The sequence below is a fragment of the Chiloscyllium plagiosum genome, unplaced genomic scaffold (assembly GCF_037043375.1).
Source record: "Chiloscyllium plagiosum isolate Xiang-an unplaced genomic scaffold, Cpla_swu_hap1 HiC_scaffold_18, whole genome shotgun sequence".
Lineage (NCBI taxonomy): Eukaryota > Metazoa > Chordata > Chondrichthyes > Orectolobiformes > Hemiscylliidae > Chiloscyllium > Chiloscyllium plagiosum.
In genome coordinates, this window is record NW_028270156.1 from 48,838,157 (window position 1) to 48,862,471 (window position 24,315).

Here is a 24,315-nt window from a genome sequence, read left to right on the forward strand (position 1 = left end):
TGAATGGAGTGGTATGAGTCTTCTACAAAAATGAAACCGGTGGCTCAGTGGTTCACACTACTGCCTCACAGCGCCAGGGACTCAGGTTCAATTCCCACCTCGAGCAACTGTCTGGTGAAGTTTGCACATTCTCCCTGTGTCTACATAGATTTCCTTTGGGTTCTCCGGTTTCCTCCCACAATCCAAAGATGTGTAGGTTATGTAGATTGGCCTTGCTAAATTGCCCATTGTGTTCAGAGATGTGTAAACATGTAGGGTAGGCGAATGGGTCTGGGTGGGTTACTCTTTGGAGTGTCAGTGTGGACATGTTGGGCTATAGGACCTGTTTTCACACTGTAGGGATTCTATGATTCTATGAAGTTGGATGGATCCAACACACCCTACTTCTATGGACGACCTAAAGTCCACAAACCAGGGCATTTACCCCCCATGACCCATAGTCTCAATACCTGGAACACCAATGTACAGATTAGACAAGGAGCTACCCCAAAGATTAAAACACTTAGTAGAAGACTCATTCCACTCCATTCACTCCATCCAAGAATACCTGAACACCATCAAAGACACCAAGATAGAAGAGGATGAAATAACGGTCTTTGACATAACAGCCCTGTTCACATCCATCAACACCAACCTGGTCAAAGAAACACTGACTTCACTACTAAAGGAACTAAGGATACAAACACAGCATTAATTTCATCACTAAAGACAACATCCTCAAACTAGTAGACCTCACTACTGGCCTTACCACTCACTTCACATTCAATAACAAGACCTACAAACAAATCAACAGAATAGCTGCAAATCTTCTCAAAAATCACAAACTCCCATTCCATCACGATTATTGGAACTTTACTCCCAACAGCACTGGGAGTGCTGCAATTGTCCCTGCATCACTATCTTCTGCCAGGTAATTATGGATCAGCAACAAATGTTGGTTTAGAGCATCTAGATCCCATGAATGAATCGAAAACAACAATTAATCCAAAATCAGAGAACCTATGTAATAAAAACAAGTGCTGGAGTCAAATAGAAGTTCTGAAGTAGTCATATGGGACTCAAAACATTAATTCTGTTTCTCTCTCCACAGATGCTGCCAGACCTATTAAGTTTCTCCAGAACTTTCTGTTTTTATTACAGATTTCCAGCATCCAAAATATTTTGCTTTTATCATGGAATCTGTGTGCTAATTTGACTCTGAGGTCTTGACCATGCAATTCCATTGTCCCACTGGAGACAATCATTGCATTAATGTTAAGGAACAACTTTAAGTCACTTCATATATTCTCCAACTGACTCAGAAATTGACGACCTGGCCCAGCTGCGTATCAGGATTGACTAGTTAACTGGCCAATAAAACTAATAAGTCAATTCAAAATCTTCTTTCATAGAATCACAGAATCCCTAAAGTGTGGAAACACACCAATTGCCCCATCGAGTCTACACCGACCCTCCAAGTAGCATCCCACTAGACCCAGCACCCTAGCCTATAATCTGTTCTCTTTTGTTTGTGTTTCATTTGGTAGTCTTGTAAATAAATTCTGTTTTGTGTAAAACTAAGTATTTTGACCCAGCTGCATCAGTCCTGGAATATCCAAATGTACACCTGCTTAAAACAACTAGCAAAGTAAAGGTCTGGGCTACTTTGTTGAAATGCTTTAAGATGCATAATCCTAGATTTCCCATGGCTAATCCACCTAACCTACAAATCCCTGGACACCATGGACAATTTACCATGATCAATCCACCTAAACTGCACATCTTTGGATTGTGGGAGGAAACCAGAGCACCCGGAGGAAACCCAAGCTGACATGAGAACATGCAAACTCCACACAGATATTCGCTGAAGGGTGGAATCAAACCCACGTCTGTGCCACTGTAAGGCCAGTTCTACAGGCTGAGTCACTGCCCATATTTTGCTAGCCTCCACATTATTATGAACGACATACTACTTCTTCAGAACCGTAGGGTTACATCAGTGGGTTACATCTCCTAAAGTACTTTTAGGAAATCAAAAATGTTGGCAGAGTTGCACCAAAAGTAGACTAAACTACTGCAAGTGGAAAGCACAGTTAAAGAAACATTTGTCTTAACATATTGGGGTAAAAGAAAATGGATACCGTATTGCCATTTCCTCATTCTTCCTTCTAGTCTTTATCTAATTCTCCCTTTGTTAAACTTGTACCCTTCGTCAAAGTAGTTTAGTTAATTGTTTTACACAACCACTCACTTGTATTACCGATAATGGAAGATAGGTAAACATATGTTGCTGCATTCTAGCTCTGGAAATGCTTTTTTAAAGAAAAATTAGCTTTTTACTTTCTTTAATTGTGCAGGATAATATACAGAAATGCTGCTTATTTTAAAAGATTTTAATAAGATTAATACAACTATGGTAAACTTTCAACTTTTGTTTTATCTCAGGATCTCATTAACATAGCTATCTTATCTAAGACCACGTTCTGCATCAAACTAACACACCTTTTCAAAATAGTCATGATTTGGAAATGCCAGTGTTGGACTGGGATGCACAAAGTTAAAAATCACACAACACCAGGTTATAGTCCAACAGGTTTAATTGGAAGCACACTAGCTTTTGGAGCGTTGCTCCTTCATCAGGTGGTAGTGGAGGGCTCAATCCTAACACACAGAATTTATAGCAAAAATTTACAGTGTGATGTAACTGAAATTATACATCGAAAAAATGATTTTCTGTTAAGCCTTTCATTTGTTAGAATATCATGATAGTTTCACTTCTTTCATATGTAAATCACAAAACCTTTTTATAAAAAGTTGCATTCTCAGGTTAGCTGTTAACAATGGTGATAGCTAGACAATATGTTGAAGGTGTTGGCCCCCCTGTTCTCTGTCTATGCCATGATGTTTAGATTGATTCCAATCTAAAAAGTGAGATAACGGAGTTTTACATGAATGCATGCAGTTTTTGAGCTCAGAGTTTTACATGAATGCATGCAGTTTTTGAGTAAAGTACAATGTAACCCTGAAAGTACAAATTCACCCCACAGAATATATGTGTGCATGTGGGTCTTTGTCTGTCTGTGTGTGTGTGTGTGTGTGTGTCTGTCTGTCTGGGTTGGGGTTTGTGAGTGTGCGAAAGTGTGTGTGTGTAGAGTGCAGAGTGTCTTAAGTCTGTGAGGGGGTGAATGTGTGAGTGTGGGAGTGTGTGTGTCTGTAAGGGTGTGTGTGGGTGTCTGTGTATATGTGAGTCCGTGTGTATGTGTGTATAGGAGTGCCTGTGTGTGTGTGTGAGAGTGTGTGTGTCTAGGAGTATCTGTGTGTATATAGTGCAATAGTGGTCACTTGTAATGTGACATGAACCCAAGGTCCTGGTTGAGGCCCTCCCTATGGGTACCGAACTTAGCTACCAGCCTCTGCTTGGCCACTTTTCGCTACTGCCTGTCCCGAAGTCCGCCTTGGAGGATGGTCACCCGAAGGTCCGAGGCTGAATGTCCTGGACAACTGAAGTGTTCCCCAACTGGGAGGGAACACTCCTGTCTGTTGATTGTTGTGTGGTGCCCATTCATCCGTTGTCGTAGTCTTTGCTCAGTTTCCCCAATGTACCATGCCTCCGGGCATCCTTGCCTGCAACGTATAAGATAGACAACATTGGCTGAGTCACATGAGTGCCCGCCATGTACAAGATGGGAGGTGTCCCCACCTGTAATGGTGGTATCTACGTCCACATTCTGACATGTCTTGCAGCGCCTGCCGTGACAGGGTTGTATGGAGTTGTCCTGAGACCCGGGCAGCTCGCTACGGACAATGATCCTTTTGAGGTTTGGCGGTTGTTTAAAGGCAAGTAGTGGAGGTGTGGGGAAGGTCTTGGTGAGGTGCTCATCCTCATTGATAATGTGTTGCACGTCATGTTCTTCACACCTTTTCTCAGTGCAGTCAAACTCTCTGGCTGTTCAACTGTCATTTGCCTGCTCAACTATCCTTTCATATGTAGTTTTGTGACCAGTGAGTAGAAACTGAAGTTATACTCTCTTTTACTCAATTTATTTTTCTTCTTTCAGTGTTTACAGATTGCCAGTGATTACAAAATGATACAACTGTAAAACAAATATAAGAAAATCCATGTCGCTAACAGCCGGTTTCACTGCAGATCATGAACACAGAACAAAATGTTTCCTCAAATCAGTAGTTTTAATTTAAATTTACCTAAATACCATTCAATCAACAAAATAAATTTAGATATGTATTATAAAAATGGTAGGGCATTATCAAACTTAAATATAATAAACAATAACCTGACTCTGAATTTCCACTGTGTGATATACATAAATGCATTCACTTGTCTGATCAGGATTTTGCTGAACCATTGCTTAAATGTGAATAATGTTATATTTGGTTCATTTCATTTTTAGTGGCAATATTACCCACAATATTCTATTACAATTGTCCAAAAAGTCATTATCGCTTTCGTGTTTTCGGTGTCACTTAACTCCAAATCCAAACCTCAATGAATTACACTGCAGTTTTCCAAGGCAGTGTTTACCATTTTTCCAAAACAGTGCTGAACTTGGCAGTAATAAACTTCCACTTCACCTTGTGCAGGAAACGTTTTCAGGCATTATTGTTTATATAAAACTCTCCTGTAGAGGGCGCTGCTTTAACAAACAATGGATTCAATGAGTTCTCCCCAGGATCTTACTCACATTGACCTATTGTCAGCCTGAACCTCATAAAGTTTCTGAAAACCACTTGTTTTGCCAAAGATGGAAATTCTGTGTTTCACGGTTTTAAAACATGTGTTTAATTCATTCCATCATGTTTATAATTGGTGTTTTGCCCCATTCTTAATTCTTTCCAATAGTGTAGCTCCTGCACACTAAGTAACAGCTGCAAAAATCTTTTTGAGTTAGAACGTTTGAAAGATAATTTGTTGACATATTGTTCACAGAAGAAAATGGGGGAAATCCTGAATTAAAGACTCACCCAAAATGCCAGCAGTAAAATTTGGTAGTTAATTTTTAAAAACACAATTTAGCAAACTCCCAACTATGAAAACAAAAGTTGCTGAAATGATTTTCTTTTATTTGTATAGGTAATGATATTTTACAAATCCTCCCCAAAACAGATGGTTTGCAGATAACATAATGCCTGTCTCATTGTTTCTTTGTTGAAGAAACATGATATATTGTTAAAAAATGCAACACTTTGCAAGCAACACTGAGAATGTATAGTAAAAATGAACTAAGTCACTTGGCAAATTACTGTACTTTTGTTGATATAAGAGAGTAGTTGACAAATAATCCGCCACTCTTAATTCTTGATTTCTTGTGTGTTCACAAATTAGAATCAGAAATCCCTTATATTGTGGAAGTAGGCCATTTGACCCATTGATTACACACTGATCCTCTGAAGAGCATCCCACTCAGACCCACCCGATCTCTGTAATCTCGCATTTCCAATTGCTAATCCACCTAGCCTGCACATCTTTGCACTTTGGGAGGAAACCAAAGCACCCTCAGAAAACCCACACAGACATGGGTAGAATGTGCAAACTCTACACAGTCACCCAAGGGTGGAATCGAACCCAGGTCCCTGGTGGTGTGAGGACCACTGAGCCACCATGCTGCCCATTAAATTGGTATACACTTTGAAAATGGAGAATGCCTTTACTGGTTAAGCTTTGTATGGGTGAGACTGACTAAAATGAGTGAGTATTCTTTAATATTTACGCTATGAGGCGGGATGTCAACCATCACTTCTTTTACAGCACAATCATAAAATGTAATCCATTGTTTGAGACTGGGAAAAGAGACAGACTGACAATATGAATCATATTAATGTATTGCTAGTACTCAGTGAGGAAAAGGAATCAGCTCCTGGTCACAAACAAATATTTTTAACATTATTTAGTAGGCAATTAAAATGTAGTTCTCTAGAAAATGATGCAATATTTGCCAAAGTTTTGAGTGAAAGATTGGGATTTTTATTATCTACTGGCCTGAATTTTTAAAAAGAAAGACAACATCAAACACACAAAAATACAGGTACTATGTTTAAAAAGGATGTGGATGATGTTGAGTGCAAACTAAAAGGTAAAGAGAGAGCCCTTGAGTTGTGACAGTGACTGGAATCCTGACTATTTAGCCATTGTCCTGTTTCTCCAGCATTGGCTTTGAAGTTTGCAAATATCCTTGCATTTTTGGTAAATTCTTGTTGTCCTAAGTTGCTTTATCATCAGATACTGGCTTCAAGGTTGAGTGTGTGTGTGTGTGTGTGAGACAAAGAGAGATTCAGCTTTATGTTGTCATTAAATCACATTTATATTTTGCACTCTGCACTCCTGCTCAAAATTGTCATCTAAAATACAGCTGGATTCTGGATTTTTGGATTCTGATGTCTAGTTTCATTTTCTCCCCAGCTGGATGTTTTCCAGATAACTTTGTCCCAATGTTTAACTTTCAGAAATGTATGAATCATTTGGAGGGTACGGATCAGCATTTCTGTACCATTAATAATGCAATTAAATTCAGTTCAACACCCATCCTTATTACCAGTGGTTCCATGAGGTTGGATCAACCTGGTCAGGTGATCACAGCAGCCATTTCAGGAGAATGTTTGTCCTTCTAGTCCCCTTTAGTTCTTGTAAGGTCTCAAATATAACAATCAGATGATGGAAGCTGATTATTGGTAGTCCATGTTTAAGGCAAAGTCACTATATCCCAGAGGACCATCAGGCTGCTCTCTCCTTAGAGGTGGTTTCGCATGAGGATTGCCATGCCTCAGGCAAGGGCTGAGGTTGAGAAGGGACTTTCATGGTGACCGCAGCCAGTACAGGAGTCAAACCTACACTGGTGGCATCACACTGCATCACGCATTAGCCATTCAGCTAACTGAGCTAACCAGCTCCTATTCTCTGGCATTATTGCAACACTACTCAATTTTAACATATACCCAGAAAATAATAGGAAAATACAGATCAGACAGTGGAGATGGAAAAGGTTAAAGAGGCAGTTCAATCGAATTTTCATGAAAAGGTGACTACTACTACTATTTAAACTTGACTGTTCCTTATTTTATTTTTCCTTTCTCTGAACTATTTTGCTTTCATTAAAAATACACTGGTTCAGTTAAATTAAAAGACATATTTATAATTAGCAGATACATTAAGTAAAGGCCTGGCTTGAGCTCAGGCTGTTTTAATAGTATGGCATCAGTTATTTAGCAAGGGGAAAGAGTCTTTTACAGTTTGCCTTTCTATGCCCCTAATTGTTTGCAAAGATTAACTTTGGGCAGAGGTATCTTTCATTTCATTTCAGATTCACTTACATTTATGGTTTTACATGTCTCTGTCCCAGTGGAAATTGACCCAGTGGAGGAAGATTCACGGAATGAATCAGGGCATTTTCAATTCATCTTCTAGTGGACATGGATACAGATTTGCCTTTAATAAGCAATCGCGTTCAGTAAAGCTGTGTCGAGCAAAATCTCACCAACGTTGCAGTTTGCTCTTCTGAAGCTGTAGCTGAAGTTCAAAGGGATCTTGTGGTGCCATGGTAATGTCCTTACCTCTAAGCTAGGAGGCTTAGGTTCTAAGTCCTGCCTGCTCCACTGACATGTAATAATATCTTTGAACAGGATGATTTGAATAGGATTTTTTTTTGTAGATGAAGCTCATTGTTGGTTCAGAGTAAAGAAAAAATACTTTGCATGTAAATGTGCTAATTTGGTGCAAGAAAATTATTTTTAAAGAACTTGTTTGACAATGTTATGACACACATCCAGGAAAGGTGGATCTTAAACCTAAACCTTTTAGCCCAGATGCAGGGACAACATGACTGTGCCTCAAGACCCTGAAATTTTTTTAAAAATCTGTTTGCAAATGTTATGACATCACTGGCACATTTGACACTAGTTACAATGACACCATGGATTTATTTGTCTTCAAGATGGAGGTTATTCAGCTGTTTCAGCCTCCCACAGTTTCTCTATACTCTTTGACCATTTGGAGCTCACTCTTCACCAAGCTGTAATGGTATCACACTACAATTTCTTTCCCATCTTAATCCTTCCTATCATTATTCATCTCTTCCAAGAGGCCTACCTCCTGCACCCTTGACCCTCTCAAAACTCAGTTCCTGTTCATTCAATTATTCTTTTCTAGATTAATGGCTATTGACATCATTAACGTGCTCTCTTAACTCATGCAATATTTCCTGTATTTTCAAAACTGACAACCGTTTACTCCTTAAAAAGACTATTTTTAATTTCACTGATAGCTGTTCTACCATCTCCCCTCTATGCTTTGGAATGTGTTGTAACCATACTGTAACATGTGTTTTTTCAGCACAACAGATAGTACTAATATTATAAAACCAGGTTCCTTTATTCCACTGGGATCAGATTCTTCACAAATATTAATGTAACACTTAAATTAGAGGAAAAAACTATTTACAGGTGACTATCATAGCCAATGCTCCAGATCTGTCAGTAGATAATTGAGGGTTTAAATATTGATTTATAATTAATCATTATCAGAGTTCAGTGTTGGTGTTGCTTTTGCTAATTACACCTGACTATATGAAAAAGATTATCTTGCATCGGAGTAAAATCTTCACAGTCCAACTTAATTTCTGTCACTTTATACCAGCATTACACCACCTCATCCTATAACCACTGTCAGAGGTTTCCAAATGCCTTTTTTGTGTCCTTAGCTGTACCACATTACAACTCACAAGCTGCCTGCTTCTTTCTCCTTTACTTCATGGCATCTGGCTATGTCCCTCAACTTGCCAAAGACACTACTCCCAGGATGGGAGGGCCCACACAGGCTGACTCCTACCCGATGCTCTCTGCCATCATTGTCACCCACTGCAGAATGCCCAGCCAGAATACCACCTTTCTCTCATTGATCAACTCTCTGACATTTGATCCTCATGGTTCCATCCTAGTAGTCTACAGCAGCCAGTCATGTGATGATTCTGCTTTCTTTCACACCGTCACGCGGGAATCACCTCACAATCTGATCTTGCTCCTTTCCTATGCTTTAGAATGTGTTGTTTTCTCAGAATCCATCCTCATCTCTATAATGCCACCTGACAGTGCACGATATTCATGAGCTGGTTGACTGCCTGTTCAGATAAAACAGAATTTCTTACAGCACAAAATTGACAAGACTGAAGCCATAACATTTGTCCTATTTTAAAACTATACTTCCTGGTTCTTGTTTTCTCTCCCACAGCATCACTGGATGCTCATTTAAACGGGACCTTGAGCTGAACCTCAAACTCACTATTTCTGGCAGCATCATGGCTGCTCATTTTCACCCACTGCATTTATCTCACCTATTATGTCCACATCTTTGTTGCTTCTTAAGTTGTCTTTTCTCTACTACTGACCCCTTAAGTGTCATCTTATAAAAGCTTCAAATTTACTGCTCAAATCTGATCTGAAATAGAGTCATACAGCATGGAAACAGACTCTGTGGTTTAACTTGTCTGTGCCAACCAAACTGACCCATTCCCATTTGCTAACATTTGTCCCATATTCCTCCAAATCCTTCCTATTCATATCCCATCCAGATGCCTTTTAAATGTTGCAATTGTACCAGCTTCCACTACGTCCTCTGGCAGTTCATTCCATACACGCACCACGCTCTGCGTGAAAAAGTTATCCCTCAGGTCGTTTTTAAATCTTTTCCTTCCCATCTTAAACCTATGCTCTCTGGTTTTGGACTCATTCACCCTATTAAAAAGACCTTGGCTACTTACCCTATCCATGCCCCTCATGATTCCTCCTGTTTAAAAATCATTCTGAACCTTGTTCAGATCTATTATCTGCTTGGACCTCAGTGCATTGAAATAGCATCCGCAATCTTATCCTCAAGTCTCCCCGTTACAAAAGTCTACCCTATCATGCAACCTCCTTAGTTCTACTTCACAGCTCTCACTGTTCTTTTCAGTGGATGCCTTTATTGTCCTGCCTACTAACAGTTACGGTGCCCACACTCTGGAATGTTCTCCCACATATCTCTGTCTTCCTACATCTCCACAAAATTCCTTTTCACCACCTTCCTAAAAGTCCACTTTTTTCACAGGCCTTGCATCCAGTGGGGAGCACGTTGATGTGTTTTGATGTTAAAAGCTTCTGTGCAAAAACATGCTGTTATTGTTATTGCCCATTTACTATGTAATGCTTACCTTTCACTTCACAGAACATCCTCATACATTTTCCAGTAATCTCTTTCTCTCAAATATTGTCACAATTGTTGCTTTGTGCATAAAGGTGGCAATAAAACTATACGACAACATTTTGAGATGAATAATGGTTCATCAGTTTTGATGTCTGTGGCTTAGGAAAGAAAGTTTCACAGCAACAAATCGCACAGGAGAAGGCATTTAGCCCAACAAATCTGTGTCAGCCAGTGTAAGGCCCATTCAGTTAGTTCCCCTTGCCTGCTGTTTCCGCACAACCCTTCCTCTTCTTTGAAAAAAATGGCCCGGGATCTTTTATGGAAGACAAGACCTTGGGTTAACCTTTCAGCCCAAGGGCTATACCAGTAAAACAACACTTCCCCAGTACTGAAAAGTTGACGGAGATTTGATGTTCAAATTTACAGTACAGCATGAATGTACAACCTTCTGACTCAATGATCCTGAAACAACAGGAATTTGTAAATTTGTAAAGATGCACAGAATTCAGTTCCCCTGGTGAACCAACAGACACAAACTGGCACAGTTCCTCAGTGATGCTGTTTATTGTTAATCTCACTGGCCATAGGTTTAAAGAGGTACTTGAAGTATAATGATGTCTGCTGTCTTGCTAAGACAATAAATTTGATTTGATATTTGAATCACTTGAGAGAAGATCCTTCAATATCCTCTGAAACAAGTGCATTCCTTCCTTACAGCTTATGTTATCCTTCTGTATCTTGTGTAGGATAAATAAGACAGCACAATCAAATAGAATAGAGATTCTAAATAGAAACAATACTCAAAGAATTATAAAAATCACACAAGTAAACCAAATTTACACTTGAAAGCATGTTACGAAAAGATTTAGGTACTAATAATTTTTGAGTCATTGATATTTAATTGCAAAAACACATTACAGAGGATTTTTTAGACTCTAAAATACTTAATCTTGACTATTCCTGTCAGCATTTTTGAAGCCACAGGTTCCTGAGATTTGTGTTTCTCTGATGTTCAGATCTATTTTAGGGAGCTTATTTAACACTTACTGTTCAAAAAAAAATTAATAGCCCTGATGCACATTTCTGCTTACTGAGGTTACAACTGGTTAAAAATAACAGCTGGAGGTGAGGCATGCAATGCAAGGCTAACTGTCAATGACCCCTGTGAAATACTTTATGCATGGTGCATATTCTGGCCCAGTGATGTTTGTTTTTTAAACTTCAGCAAAAGGAAAATTGCGCAATGAATGAGGCAGGATTGCACATTGCTATTTTTCCATTCCGTAATGAATCTATTACCAAGGTTTCAATCTGTTAAGCTTTTCCCTCAATTGTCAATTTCACATAAGTTTTATTCCTTTGCATTCAACTGTGTCTCAAATAAACCCACATGTGAGACAAATTCTGACAGCTTTAACATTGAAGCACTAGCTCATCAAAATCAAAGATTTAAAATGCTAGCATTTCACATTTTGGACAATATTCAACCTCACTTTGATGATGCCAGTCACAGAGTTACAGGATTGAAAAGTATGCAGATGGGGTGTGCTCTCATTCCAGAGAATTGAGAGAGAAAGTGTTGCAACCAGATCAGCTTGCCCTATAGAAATATATCTTCTGGTAGTTTATTGACACTAGTAACTGTGGTGATTATCATAGGCCATTCTGTATAAAGAGGTAAAAATGCTAACAGTAGATGGCAACAGCTGCACTGGCAAAGATTGTAATAAATCTAAAGTAAATTAAAGGAAATAAAACGATTGTTCAATAAATACTAACATTTCATCTTTAATTTTATATTGTGAAACAGCTTCATTCAATTATAAACTGAAGATATTCATACCTTGCCAATGTTTTTGGAAGTAATCTGGAATGGACAATCTTTCTGTAAATGAAAAATTGTTTTGTGAATTTCAATAATAGCTATTATGACAATAAACAACAAAATCAGGTGAAAGCTTTTGTAGTTTGCAGCTCCCTCTGAACATCTGAATTAAATTTCAGTCCATTACTCACCCCCAACTATTTGTTATTTCTTAACTAAGTCATAAATAGATTGAAATGTAGCTACTGCTGTCGTGTAGGGAATGCAGCAGCTAATTCGCACAAGGCAAGCTCAAAAACATGTGTGATACTGACCAGATAGTCTGTTTCTCCGATGTTGATTGAGGGATAAAAATTGGTCAGTACACTGGAATAACTACCTTGTTCTTCCTCGAATAGGACTGTGCAATCTTTCATGCCCATCTGAGAGGCAAGGGAGACCTTGATCTATTGTCTAATCCAAATGACAGCACTGCAAAAGTGCAGCATTCCCTCAGTATTGCAACATTGCGGCAGAATTCATTTTTTGCTTTAGTTCTGAATGGAGCTTGACTCAAAACCACGTGACTCAAAAGCAAAGGTGTGTCAACTTGGCTTTAGTTGACAGAATTATCAAAAGCTTTTTGTTTCCTAACTTTAATTATGGCAAAGTATCTATTGTTTTATATCTGTCATCTCAAATACATTCTTGCCGTTATACAGGAAAATGATTCGACTAATGTTTTCAGTTCTTATGAATCGCATGAAAAATATTTTTAGCACAAGTCTCTGAAGCTGCACTTTATGAAATTTGGGTCAGCATAGGAGGGCTCAGGCTATAAATTTACCCTTCTATAGAAAAATGCAAGTGCCAATATGAACTGGGACAAATAATTTATTTCTGCTGCACTTTCCTGTAGTGCCAAATCCTATTCAGTGCATTCACCAATCTGATGGGCATGCAATCAAGTAATGTTGGAAATGGAGTAATCAGAACAATGTATTTGTTTGAAAGTGAACAGAAATCTTATTATACCATTGGTTCTCGTGATCATCATACATAGTATGTATGCACTGGAATGACAAACCATCTCAAAGACTCCTTTTCATTTCTGACTTACATTAGTCTACTTTGCATCACAATGGTAAATTGAAATTTGAAGCATTTTCCATTAATGGAAGACTTGAAGGATTATAGAATTATAACAATAAGGCTGTAATGCAGAAGAAGGATATTTGGCCCATCATGCCTACAGAGGGTCTTTGAAAAAACTGTCCATATAGAAAAAAGTGAGGACTGCAGATGCAGGAGATCAGAGTCGAGAGCGTAGTGTTGGAAAAGTACAGAAGGTCAGGCAGCATCCGAGGAGCAGGGGAATCCTACTCTTTTATATTTTTCCTATAGGTTTCTCAATGTGTCACCTTCAACTAATGATCCATTTCCCTTTTTAAAGTTATTATTGTATTTACTTCAACATCCTCTCAGGTAATGCACTCCAAATTGGATCAGCTTGCTGCATAAAATAAACTTCCATGTTGCTTCTGGTTTTGTCAATTGTTTATACCATCTTATTATTGATAAACCTGTTATTGAAAATAATTTCTCATGGATTCTATCAAAATCCTCATGAACATCTTAATTAAATCTCCCCTTAACCTCCTCTCCTGGAATAAGGTCAAACCTAGTTCCACTTGCCTCATCCCTTCAAATTTGAAATGCATTCTTCACATTGAATGTCATGCTCTAAGCCTTATTACCCTGTCCACCTCAAACTCATTTCTGATGTATTCCAGGAATTTCTCCCAGTGTGCAACATTGAGGACAGGTTATTGACTATAGAACTGGTTAAACCAGTGATATTTAACTTCATTGAGGCTAGGCTTTTACAGATATCCTGAAAAGAGCATAACACAGGCATTCCAAACAGGACAGAATTCCTATCTTTTATCAGTAGATCAGATGATTTCAAGTGCAGCTCCCAGGACATTTGAAAGGACATCAATTTAAATTTTGAAACATGAGATTCCTTCACCCAGAATGCTGCTCCCAACTGTTGTTGTTTTGACAGGGTGTGCAATGATAAATGAGAAGAAAAGCCTCAGGCAAAAAAGGAATTCAAATTGTTCAGATAAATCTAATAATGTTAGGAATGATCCTGAAGGTAATTACATGTTACAATTCACCATTTTTTGGTTTGCATCAACTATCCCAAATAGATTGAAAGTCTTCTTGAAATGTAGACCTTGTCATGTGCTATAAAATAGGAATACAGAGGCAGGAAAGGTTGCCTCAAATTTCAGACTCACTGAGCAGCTGCAGATTGGGCCTGACACGATTTAAAAATATGAAGCTATATGAAAAGGAACAGTTAGTATTTTACAAACATATTCTTTACATGTATTACATGTTCCATTTAAATCAAAAAATAATTACTGCAAATTCTATCATACACATGAAAATAAATACATGCACATTTAACACCAAAGAGCAGTGTTATATAGCTAGGTTACTATAGAGTGTACACATATATAATAAGCCCTGCGACAAGAGATCTGCTCAGAGAAGTTTTGCTTCAAAAGGAATTCCATATATCTCATCTAGGATGGAAAGGATCTGGGAGAAGTAAGCATACAAGATGGCATGTTCTGAGTTCCTGGTACCACAGCCTTGATGGGAAAAGTATATTAGGTTTCATACCCTAAAGTTTCATGAGTTGTCACAAGTGTGAAATCTGACCTATTTAATCACCAGGATGGTTAATGTCTGACTGTAACTATTATCTGAGATAAAAAGAGACTCATACCAGGTTTCATCCATGAATAAGAAAACAAAAATGTACCTATTGAAACAAATTATCCTCTCCAAGAATGTTGCCTAGTATGGGGGATTTTAGCTTTGAAGAAAGGTTGGTTAGACTGGATTTGTTTTCACAGGAATGCAGGAGGTTGAGGGGTGACCTGATGGAAGTTTATAAGATTGTGAATGGCATGGATAGGATGGAAAGTATGAGGCTTATTCCCAGGGTGGAGGGATCAATTATGAAGGGACCCAAGTTCAAGGTGTGGGGTGAGGGTTGGGGAGATGTTTTTAAAAGAGATGTTTGAGGCATGTTTTTCACAGAAAGGATGGTGAGTGCCTGGAATGCATTACCAGAGGTGGTGGTGGAAGCAGACACAATAGCAGCATTCAAGAAGTACCTGGATGAATACATGAATAGGAAGGGAATAGAGGGATACAGATCCTGTAAGTAAAGACAGTTTTAGTATGGTAGGGTAAAAGATGTCAGTGCAAGCTTGAGAGTCAGGAGGCCTGTTCCTGTGCTGTATTGTTCTTTGTTCTTAAAATGTGAGAAAATGGAATATTAACTATTAATTTGCAATTTTAACTATACCCCATTTGAATCCAAACATGCACACATTCATTCACAAATTGAATGGACAGGACAGATGAGCCAGACAGTTTTACATGAATATTGTGAGTGGGCAAGACAGACAAAAAGACACAAATTCTCACAATCAAGAGTTCAAATCATAATTAAAAGTAAGTTGACATTTTCAAGTTATTTAAAAAAAAACGATTCTTTCTCTGCAACACAGCAATCTAAACTTTAATTTTTGAATTTATATTTTAAACAAAATATATGTGGCTCTTACAACTTATTGAATTCAGATCGTTGTGAAGTCAAAGTCAACTCCTAATTCTTACTAACACATATGAGTGCTATCCTAATGAATATTGGATACATGACCCAACATTTTGCTTGCTTTTTGGAGACAAACTGGAGGGTGGAAGGGTGGAGAAATGGCAGGGAAAGGTGTCAGAAGTAGGCTCGATGTGTTCAAGAGAGCAGGGAGTATTTCCAGAGGTGGTTTTCCAACCTACTGTTACTGTTTCAGTCAATGGAAATAGGACAGCAGTCCAAAAATGGAAACTAGAATCATAAGGCTGGTAAAGGGAAAGGGTAAACAGTTTCTTCTATGAAGAAGAGAGTACCTGCCAGACACTGGTTATGCAACACTGGCTCTGCTTCCTGCAAATTTCAGAACAGCAATGCATCTCTCCAAGGATGCAATCAATACATAGTGCATTATGAAGGAGCAGTATGAAGCAGTCATGTAAATGATAATGGTCTAATAATCAATTATCAAGGATTGGTTAACTCCATAGATTTTTTTTTTGTTTGGAACAGTTAAGCATATTAGAAGTCATGAAACAGACACTAAAGCAAACCAAATGTATTGAAGGAAAAGGGCAAGAGATACATGGGAACACCACCACCACAGGTTCTCCTTCAAACCACTCACCAGTCGACTTGGAAATATATCACCGTTGCTTCACTGTCACTGGGTCAAATTCCTGGAATTCCCTCCCTAAGAGCATTGCGGATTGCAGTGGTTCAAAAATATATCTCACCTTTATCGTCAGGCAGTAAATGCCAGTGACACCCACATCCTATAGGTGAATTAAAATAAAAGTGAATTAATGAATCTCTTTAACAATGTGATGATAAGTTCAGATCTCAGGATGGTGGTGGACTCGAAGTGTCATTCTCACAACCATTAGTTTGATTTTGTCAATCATTCCTGTTTGTGTTGGCAGTTTTTTTCTTTCAATGACTGCAGTTGTCCCAGAATTTGATTATTTTGACACATCGCCACCATGTTTTGTTCCAGATTAGCCTTTGGTTGATCTCCTTCCTCAAATTGTTTCAGGTGGTTCAAATCATTTTGGCTTTTACTTTTTTTTCCCCAAAGACCTTCCAGCTCATTTTGAAGCTTTGGTTTTAGTCTATCAGTGATTTAGTCTTTTCTCAGTCCAGTGTGCTTTCTCCATCATGCCCTGTTCCAATAACTTAGCAGCCTCTCCAAACCTTTTTTTTCTCTTTATGTTTTCTTTGAACTCTGGACCATATCCACAGACTTTAATATTTGTTTGGTTTTCTCTTCCTGTCTAAATTTCTTTCACAAGATAATAATTGGCAACATGTATTTTTGTTTCATGATGTTTTGCAGGTCCTTATGTGCTCTGTACATCTCCAGCTACTTTAGCAAGTCTGAAATTTCTTTAGTATTGCACTGAGCTCAACCCAATGTTTCTGTAGCTGCTTCTGATGAGTATGATCAACTTTATGTGGGAGTGTGGAACTTTGACTCTCAACTCTGGACAACACAAATTTCATTTCAAAAGTAGATGCTTTGTTTCTGGATAGCCGGTAAGAGATTCTGTGTGACAATAAGGGAGTCTCATAGCTTTCAATGAATCTCTGCTTTATATATGCAAGCAGTATATTTTATAGGAATAATACAAAGGTCTACAAGTCACATGGCTGATTACTATTACATTGCCTAAGATAGGTAATTACAATTTTACAATGCTGACTTCCTGTGACAAATAGCGAATGATTTACGGGAAGTGGTTATTGTATTCTCCACAATCATATGTTAATGGATAAGGTTTCAGACAGTATGATTTTGCTTTGTTCTTATTGTTGGTTTCACATGCCCATGTTAATAGGTAAGGGAAGGACAACAATGGGAACAGGAGGCAGTTAATAAGGTTATGACCAAGGCAATCAGTTTTGTCCAGAGAACAAACACCTTTGCCTGAGGCGGAAAGAAAAAATCCACATGTATGGCTCCAGACCCTTGGAGTCAGCCAGACCCTTACTGTGATGTCCAGTTTCACTCTGTCAGAGGATAGGCATGCACTTGATCCTGCAGGGAGCCCTTTTAATAGTGGACCTTCAACCCTTGAGTTCCCAATATACCACAATAAACAAGTAAAAATAGAATCTATTCTTATGTGATTCCCAAACTTCATCAGGAGCTATTCCAGATCTTCCTGTAAACTTGCATGTTTTCATTGAATCAATGACATGTAGCTTGTAGTTCACCTTTTTTTTTGTCCTCTTTCAGCTCTTCATTCATCTTTGTGAAATGTGCAAAAGTGTCCCCTAAAGATATCAGAAAGATGATATTTCCAAGTTTGAATTCACCCTGACCTGACTGTTCACCCTTCTCCTCTTGAATGTTCATTTTTTTTCTCTCAATGGGTTGAGATTTCAGCGCCATGTTCAATTCTTCTTTCATGTTCAAATCTGCAAGTGTTTCTTGAATATTCTGTTGCAATTTCTGATGTGCCTCTGATATTCGACTGATTCCATGGACTGTAATTAGATTGAGGTCATTGGTATATTGATATCTGTCATTGCAGATCTAGCTATGTCCACGATATCCAGGCAAAGCAATTGTACCTATACTCCATCACTATTCATCAAGCACATGGAACTGGTGAACTGGTGTATGCTGAAAGATTGCACTTGTTGGTTTTCTCATAACATCCCATGTCTGGAGGTATGTACTTTAGAATCTGCAGGGATATTTGGCAATAACCTCTGTGTTAGTCTTCGCCAGTAATGAAGCTTTCTGAGGACATATCATTTGAATTTTTGTCATGATGATATTTATGTTTTCCAAAAGAGTAACAATGCAAAAAATGTGTTCATCACGCTTTGTGTGATCATGTATATTGTCAGAGTTTGGTTTGTCCATCACTTTATATATACAAGTCTTGTGGGATATCAGATGGTTTTTATTGTATTTAGACAATACTCATTGAGTGCAGTATGTTTGAATTAGCACACTGCTGTCGGCAGCTGTATTCTTGCTCCAGGACATTACTTTTGCCCATGGCATTTTCTACCACATGCCTTGTGAAATTGATTGAGAGTAAATCATTTCCTTTGGAATACACGGAATGCCATGCTTTTCACATGTCTTGCTACATTTAAATGTTCTAGAGATTGTGTCAACTGTTCAGCATGTGCTTAGGACCTGTAATCTTCATCAGACTTTGAAGATACTGGATGTCCATCTTTCAGTAGCTGTTGTTAAATCTTTAGTTTATCTAGTAAATCTTTCTGGAAAGATGTGTTATGGACCAGACCTAGCACCCTCAAAATATATTAAGAAGATAGACTAGACTTTAACTTCTTGTTTTAAATGATAGGTATAAAGCATTGCCAAATGCAACTCAATTGGTCAAACTTCTCAACTTTAGGCAAAACAGACTATTTTTACACTACAGCTAAAATACAGACAAATACAAGAAAAGAGTTGGCTTAACTGAAATTATCAAAATACTTTATATATATGCATGCACATATTTATTAACTAATTAACTGTTCCAGTACAGTAATATCCCATAAACACACCCTTGGCAAAGGCAAATTCAGTAAAATAGATGGTCTCACATACAATTCTAGCAGCAGGAAGAGAACCCCAGTTTCTAGCTCTTCCACATCCAGCTTCACAACCCCAACAACTGCAGAAAACTAAAATCCTGGTTCTATGGGAGCATGACCCCACCCATTCAGTCTGCTTCTATTGTTCCATCTTTAAAACAAAACCCAAGGCCTCACAAGCTGTGTACTTTATTGGCTTTGAGCAGACCACTAAGCGTCTCCATCTCAACCTCTCTTCATTAAAAAAATGACAAAATACACCTCGTAAAGTCATAGTATCACCACAGCTGGCATGGAGGTGAACAAGATAACCAACTCAAATATTTTCCTCATTGGCTCCACATATGAAAACCACATAATGAGCCCATTTCTCTGTATATGAACACAAAGTAATTTCTGCGTTCTACTGGCTTCCGTTTAAATTACATGAATGCCAATGAATGAATGTGGAAGTGGAATCTAACTTTGAATGGGTCTTGATATTTTAGGTCTTAGACTATTAGTTCTTACTTGTTAGGCTTTTGTGTAGATCTTTGTTCCCAATTGCTAAGCAAATCTTAGAATTTTTTCTAATCAACCTACTCAGAGTTTTATAACACACTAGTGGACTTGACCTGGCTCAGAATTAGAGACACTATCATTGTACAAGAGCCCTGAAAAACAAATCTTAAAAGCTTGCTTTTCTGCTTTGAATACATCTGAATCCAGAAACTATAGTTCTGAAAGCTGTTTAAATGATTAAAATTCTGTTAGGAGGTCTCTCAATTTAAATGAAGGACTTTTTTGGCCATTTTGATAAAATACCTTTGTTGTTCCCTTGTTTGGTCTCAGTCTGGTATACTTTCTGATTACTTGCTTTTCTCAAGTGTGTTGTAATGATCAAAGACTTAAACTGTTGTGTTATGCATTTAAAATGGTTGATTATGTGTATTAGCTATAGATTGATTTGTTGACTACAATAGGCCCCATAACATTTTCCACTGAAGTTCAAAGTCATATAAGTGATAAAGACCAAATAATCAGTTGCTTATTAGGATTTGATTAACTCTGTGGGTTGGTCAGTAAATTACATTGCAAGTTATGACAGCCAACATACTGATTTTTATTTATGAAACATGGAAACTCACAGCAGACCTAACAGCCAGGCAGAGTTATAGCATTGCATATGTGAAGTACGTTGAATCTATCAAGTAAAACCTGTTTAAATGCATGATGTATCTAAAATACCCATTGGGTGAAAAATTAAAAGTCACACAGCGTTGAATTTCAATCCCTCAGGATCATTCCAAGTTACTTACTCAACAAAGATATGCCTATATTTGAGGACAGTCTAATTGTCTGTCATGGCACCATAGATTGCCTACAGCATGTGACCAGTCAGTACTGTGCTGGAGTTATCTTTGGCTGTTCCAGGTCCTGCACTGGGAGACTGCCTGCTAATGTTAATAATAATAATACTAATACCTGTATATTTCCACATATAGTATGGACCCCTCTTCTCCACCCTCATGTTCAACTTTAGTGATATTTCAGGCTGAAGGCTTTATATTGTGCACAACACTCACCTTTTTTGGAATGTATCAGGCCATCAGTTCTCATCCTGGATTGCAGCCAGGTTGCTTTCCTCACTTGTTATCACAATCTATACCTATTTCTTTTTACCAGGTGGTTTCCTCCAACTGTCACAAAGAAATATAACATCTCTCTGAGCACTTACAGTCTTGACATGCATCTCTAGATCGATGTCAGTGAACCTAGGTGTGGCTTTTCCTCTGTCTTGTCATTGATGTTGATGCTTCTGCCATTACTAGGGCTTGTCTGTTGTTTCTTCTGGGGCTGCCTTTAACAGTGCTGCTGACTGTCTTTTAATGATATTAGTAGCTTTGTCTTCACTAGTATGCTTTCCGACTTGTATATCCTGACTGATTAGTTCTTCCACCTGCCAGCTATCAATTGGATTATGCTTTTCCAACACTAGCTTTAGATGTTGATTGTTGTAATTCTGTAACTGTGAGTAAAACTCAGCTGTGGACACAAAAACAATGTTCGATTTCATACAAAAACAGGATTTCCTCTTGTTCTGCAAGGAAATTCCCAAACTGCCAAGGATTTATCTCCATTTCTACAGTACAAGTCAAAGCATGTGTCTTCTGGACTCTGTTTCATTAATGTCATGATTTTCTGTAGATACTCTAAGCCTAATAATTTATTCTTTCCTTCTTATTCCAAATTTCTAGCTTTTGTAATAGTTTGCTTTTCGTTGTATTGTCCTTATGAAGATCTCGATCCCTGGGGAGGGGTCCCTCGGTTCCGCAATCGGTCAAATAATCAACAGGAATATGGTCTGCTTCAGCAAGATTTCACAACTTATCATGACAGCGGGCACAGGTTTGTCCAGCAACACAGAGGTTAAAAGCTTTTGTGTTCCTTGGAGAAACTACGCAATTTCACTTAGAACAAAGGCATTTTTTTTATATGTTTCTTAAGAAATAGTACAGCCTTAATTACAGAATAAATCCAATAAAATGTAATAAATGACAAAATGGACAGCAGGTTAACCCAATGATATTTTCTAAGTTGTTTACTACACATTTAGCTCTTCCCACCTGCATTTCAAGGTTAACTAAAATAGTTAGTAATGTCCTATTCAGCTTAGTTAATTCCTTGCTGTGAAGGGTCCATTGTTCTGCTTTATCTTTAATTCAGTTAGCTCCGCAAGGCAGGAATGCAGCCTTTAACAGGGTCATTTGGAGATGCCGGTGTTGGACTGGGGCGTACAAAGTTAAAAATCACACAACACCAGGTTATTGTCCAACAGGTTTAATTGGAAGCACTAGCTTTCGGAGCGCTGCTCCTTCACAACCATCTGATGAAGGAGCGGTGCTCGATAGCTAGTGTGCTTCCAATTAAACCTGTTGGACTACAACCTAGTGTTGTGTGATTTTTAACCTTTAGCAGGGTGAGAAGCCATTTTAAACACAGTGTTAATTTGCAGCTTGAAGCCATTCTGTTATGTTACTTTGTATTAAGAAGCCATTTTGTTGTTAATGAAAGCATGCATAAAAATGGTTACTCCTGACAACGGTCTAATTCCAGATTTTAGATCCTCACATACTCTGAGATTGTACATCAATATTGTGGGTCTGACTTGAATGTATCATTCAGGTGCAGAAATGTTATTTCATAAAGGTGCTGTGCTTTAGTTGAGGTATTAAATTGGAGCCCTGAAGTCCATCTATTTAGATATTAAAGATATCATGAGAGAATTTGAAGAGGAGTAATGAATTCACCCACAAATTCACCTCAAACATTGCACGTAAACACTAATCAAGCAACTAATTAGTATTTGTGGAACATACAGGTAGAATATGACTGCTGTGTTTGTCTATATAACAATTATTACTAAACTGCAAAAGATATAAAGATATTTATTGTGTGAAGCACTTATAAACATTTTGACAAGCTAAGACATTATGTAATTCCAAGACTTACTTGGAAAGAATTCTTTTCAGCATAACTTGGGTACCACACCAATTAACTCCAGCAAGCCCAAATTTTAATTGATGATTAAATTAATCAGAGTAAAGTCAATTTAGTTCATTACCAAATTAACTCTCGCAATTCCAATTTAAGAACTCAAATTTGTTAAACCTCTTCATTTCAGGTGCCCGATGAATGTAGATAGAATGTCTAATTGGATGTTTTGAGGCTCTGAAATCTATTTCTGCCATGGCCTTGTATCAGAACCAGAGATAGTGATGAATTAGAAAATGAAGTAGAAATAATCAATGCTTTGATGCTGGTGGGACAGGGATTATAAATCCTGATGCTGTCAGTCCTGTGTAACCAGTAGAACTACAGGGATTCCTATTTATAGAACATATTACTGTGCAAGCCTGTGAACTCAAAGCTAAATTTTCCATTGGCTGTTTGACTCTCTGAGGCTGATGTTGAAGATAGCAAACATCTCAAAAATGCATGTCTCTGATCACTTATAACCAGCGCTCTGACTGGTCAGTCTCCAGTGCCACTGGACCACCTTGGAACAATCTTATCAGAGATCATAAAAGCAGCTACACAACATTCCAACACATTAACTGTTCAAAATGTACAGTCAATTTCTCCATTTCAAACAACTGTCCAAGTTTATTCAGCTGGTAACTGCCAATGAAGGACAGCAGATGCACAAACGATCTGAAAACCTGCTGCGTTTTTGGCAGAGTACAGTGGATTTTTTTTAAAGTTTGTGGCATAAATGCATTCAACGTATGTCTTTTATTTCATACTCAGATTCTTTACACTGTGCTGTCAAGAGCTGTATGGTTGAATTAATTTGTTTTTTTAAAAAACCAAGGTCAAGGACCAATATCCCAGGGCATCTGTAATTTGAAACCAGGAAAGAGATGAATCAGGAGGTGGTCTTTCACCATAGTTAGCTTGTGCTATAAAAGCTTAAAGATGCAGAATGAAAACGACAACAAAGGAAGTCATGATTTCTTCAGTAAAGTATTTTACAGTGAAGTGGCTACTTTGTTACTTCAAGATGTCATATCCTGATGTTTAGCTAATCTTGGGTCCTCCTGTAAGTGTGAATTGACCATCTTCCTTGTCCCACTGCATTAACACAGAGAATGGGTGTGGTCTTGGAGACATGTATTCAAATTAAAATTAACAATTTATTTCCTCATTCAACCCAAGGATGGATGTGAGGGTGGGGGCTAAATGATTCTCATGGTGTATCAAAATAAAAAAGCCAAGTTTGAGGTTCGCTTTCTTATAGATCCTCAGGATGATATGAAAACAGGGATCACCTTGCAAAACAGTCAGAGCCCCCCTCTCATACATGATAAATGTTGTTTTCCATTTACATTGATATTTCTTGCAAATTGTTCTGATGAGTGCAAGACAAAAAGCTTCAACAAAATGTATTTCTCTCAGCATTTCTTAAAAATGGTGAATTCATTTGAATTCTTCAATGGAGATGAAACAATAATAAAGCACAAGTCTAAGAAAGGCAGTGAAGCTTTCCTGCTCTCCTGGATAATACTCATCTTTCAACATATAACTAAAATTGGACCGACAGGCCCGTAATTTATACTTGTT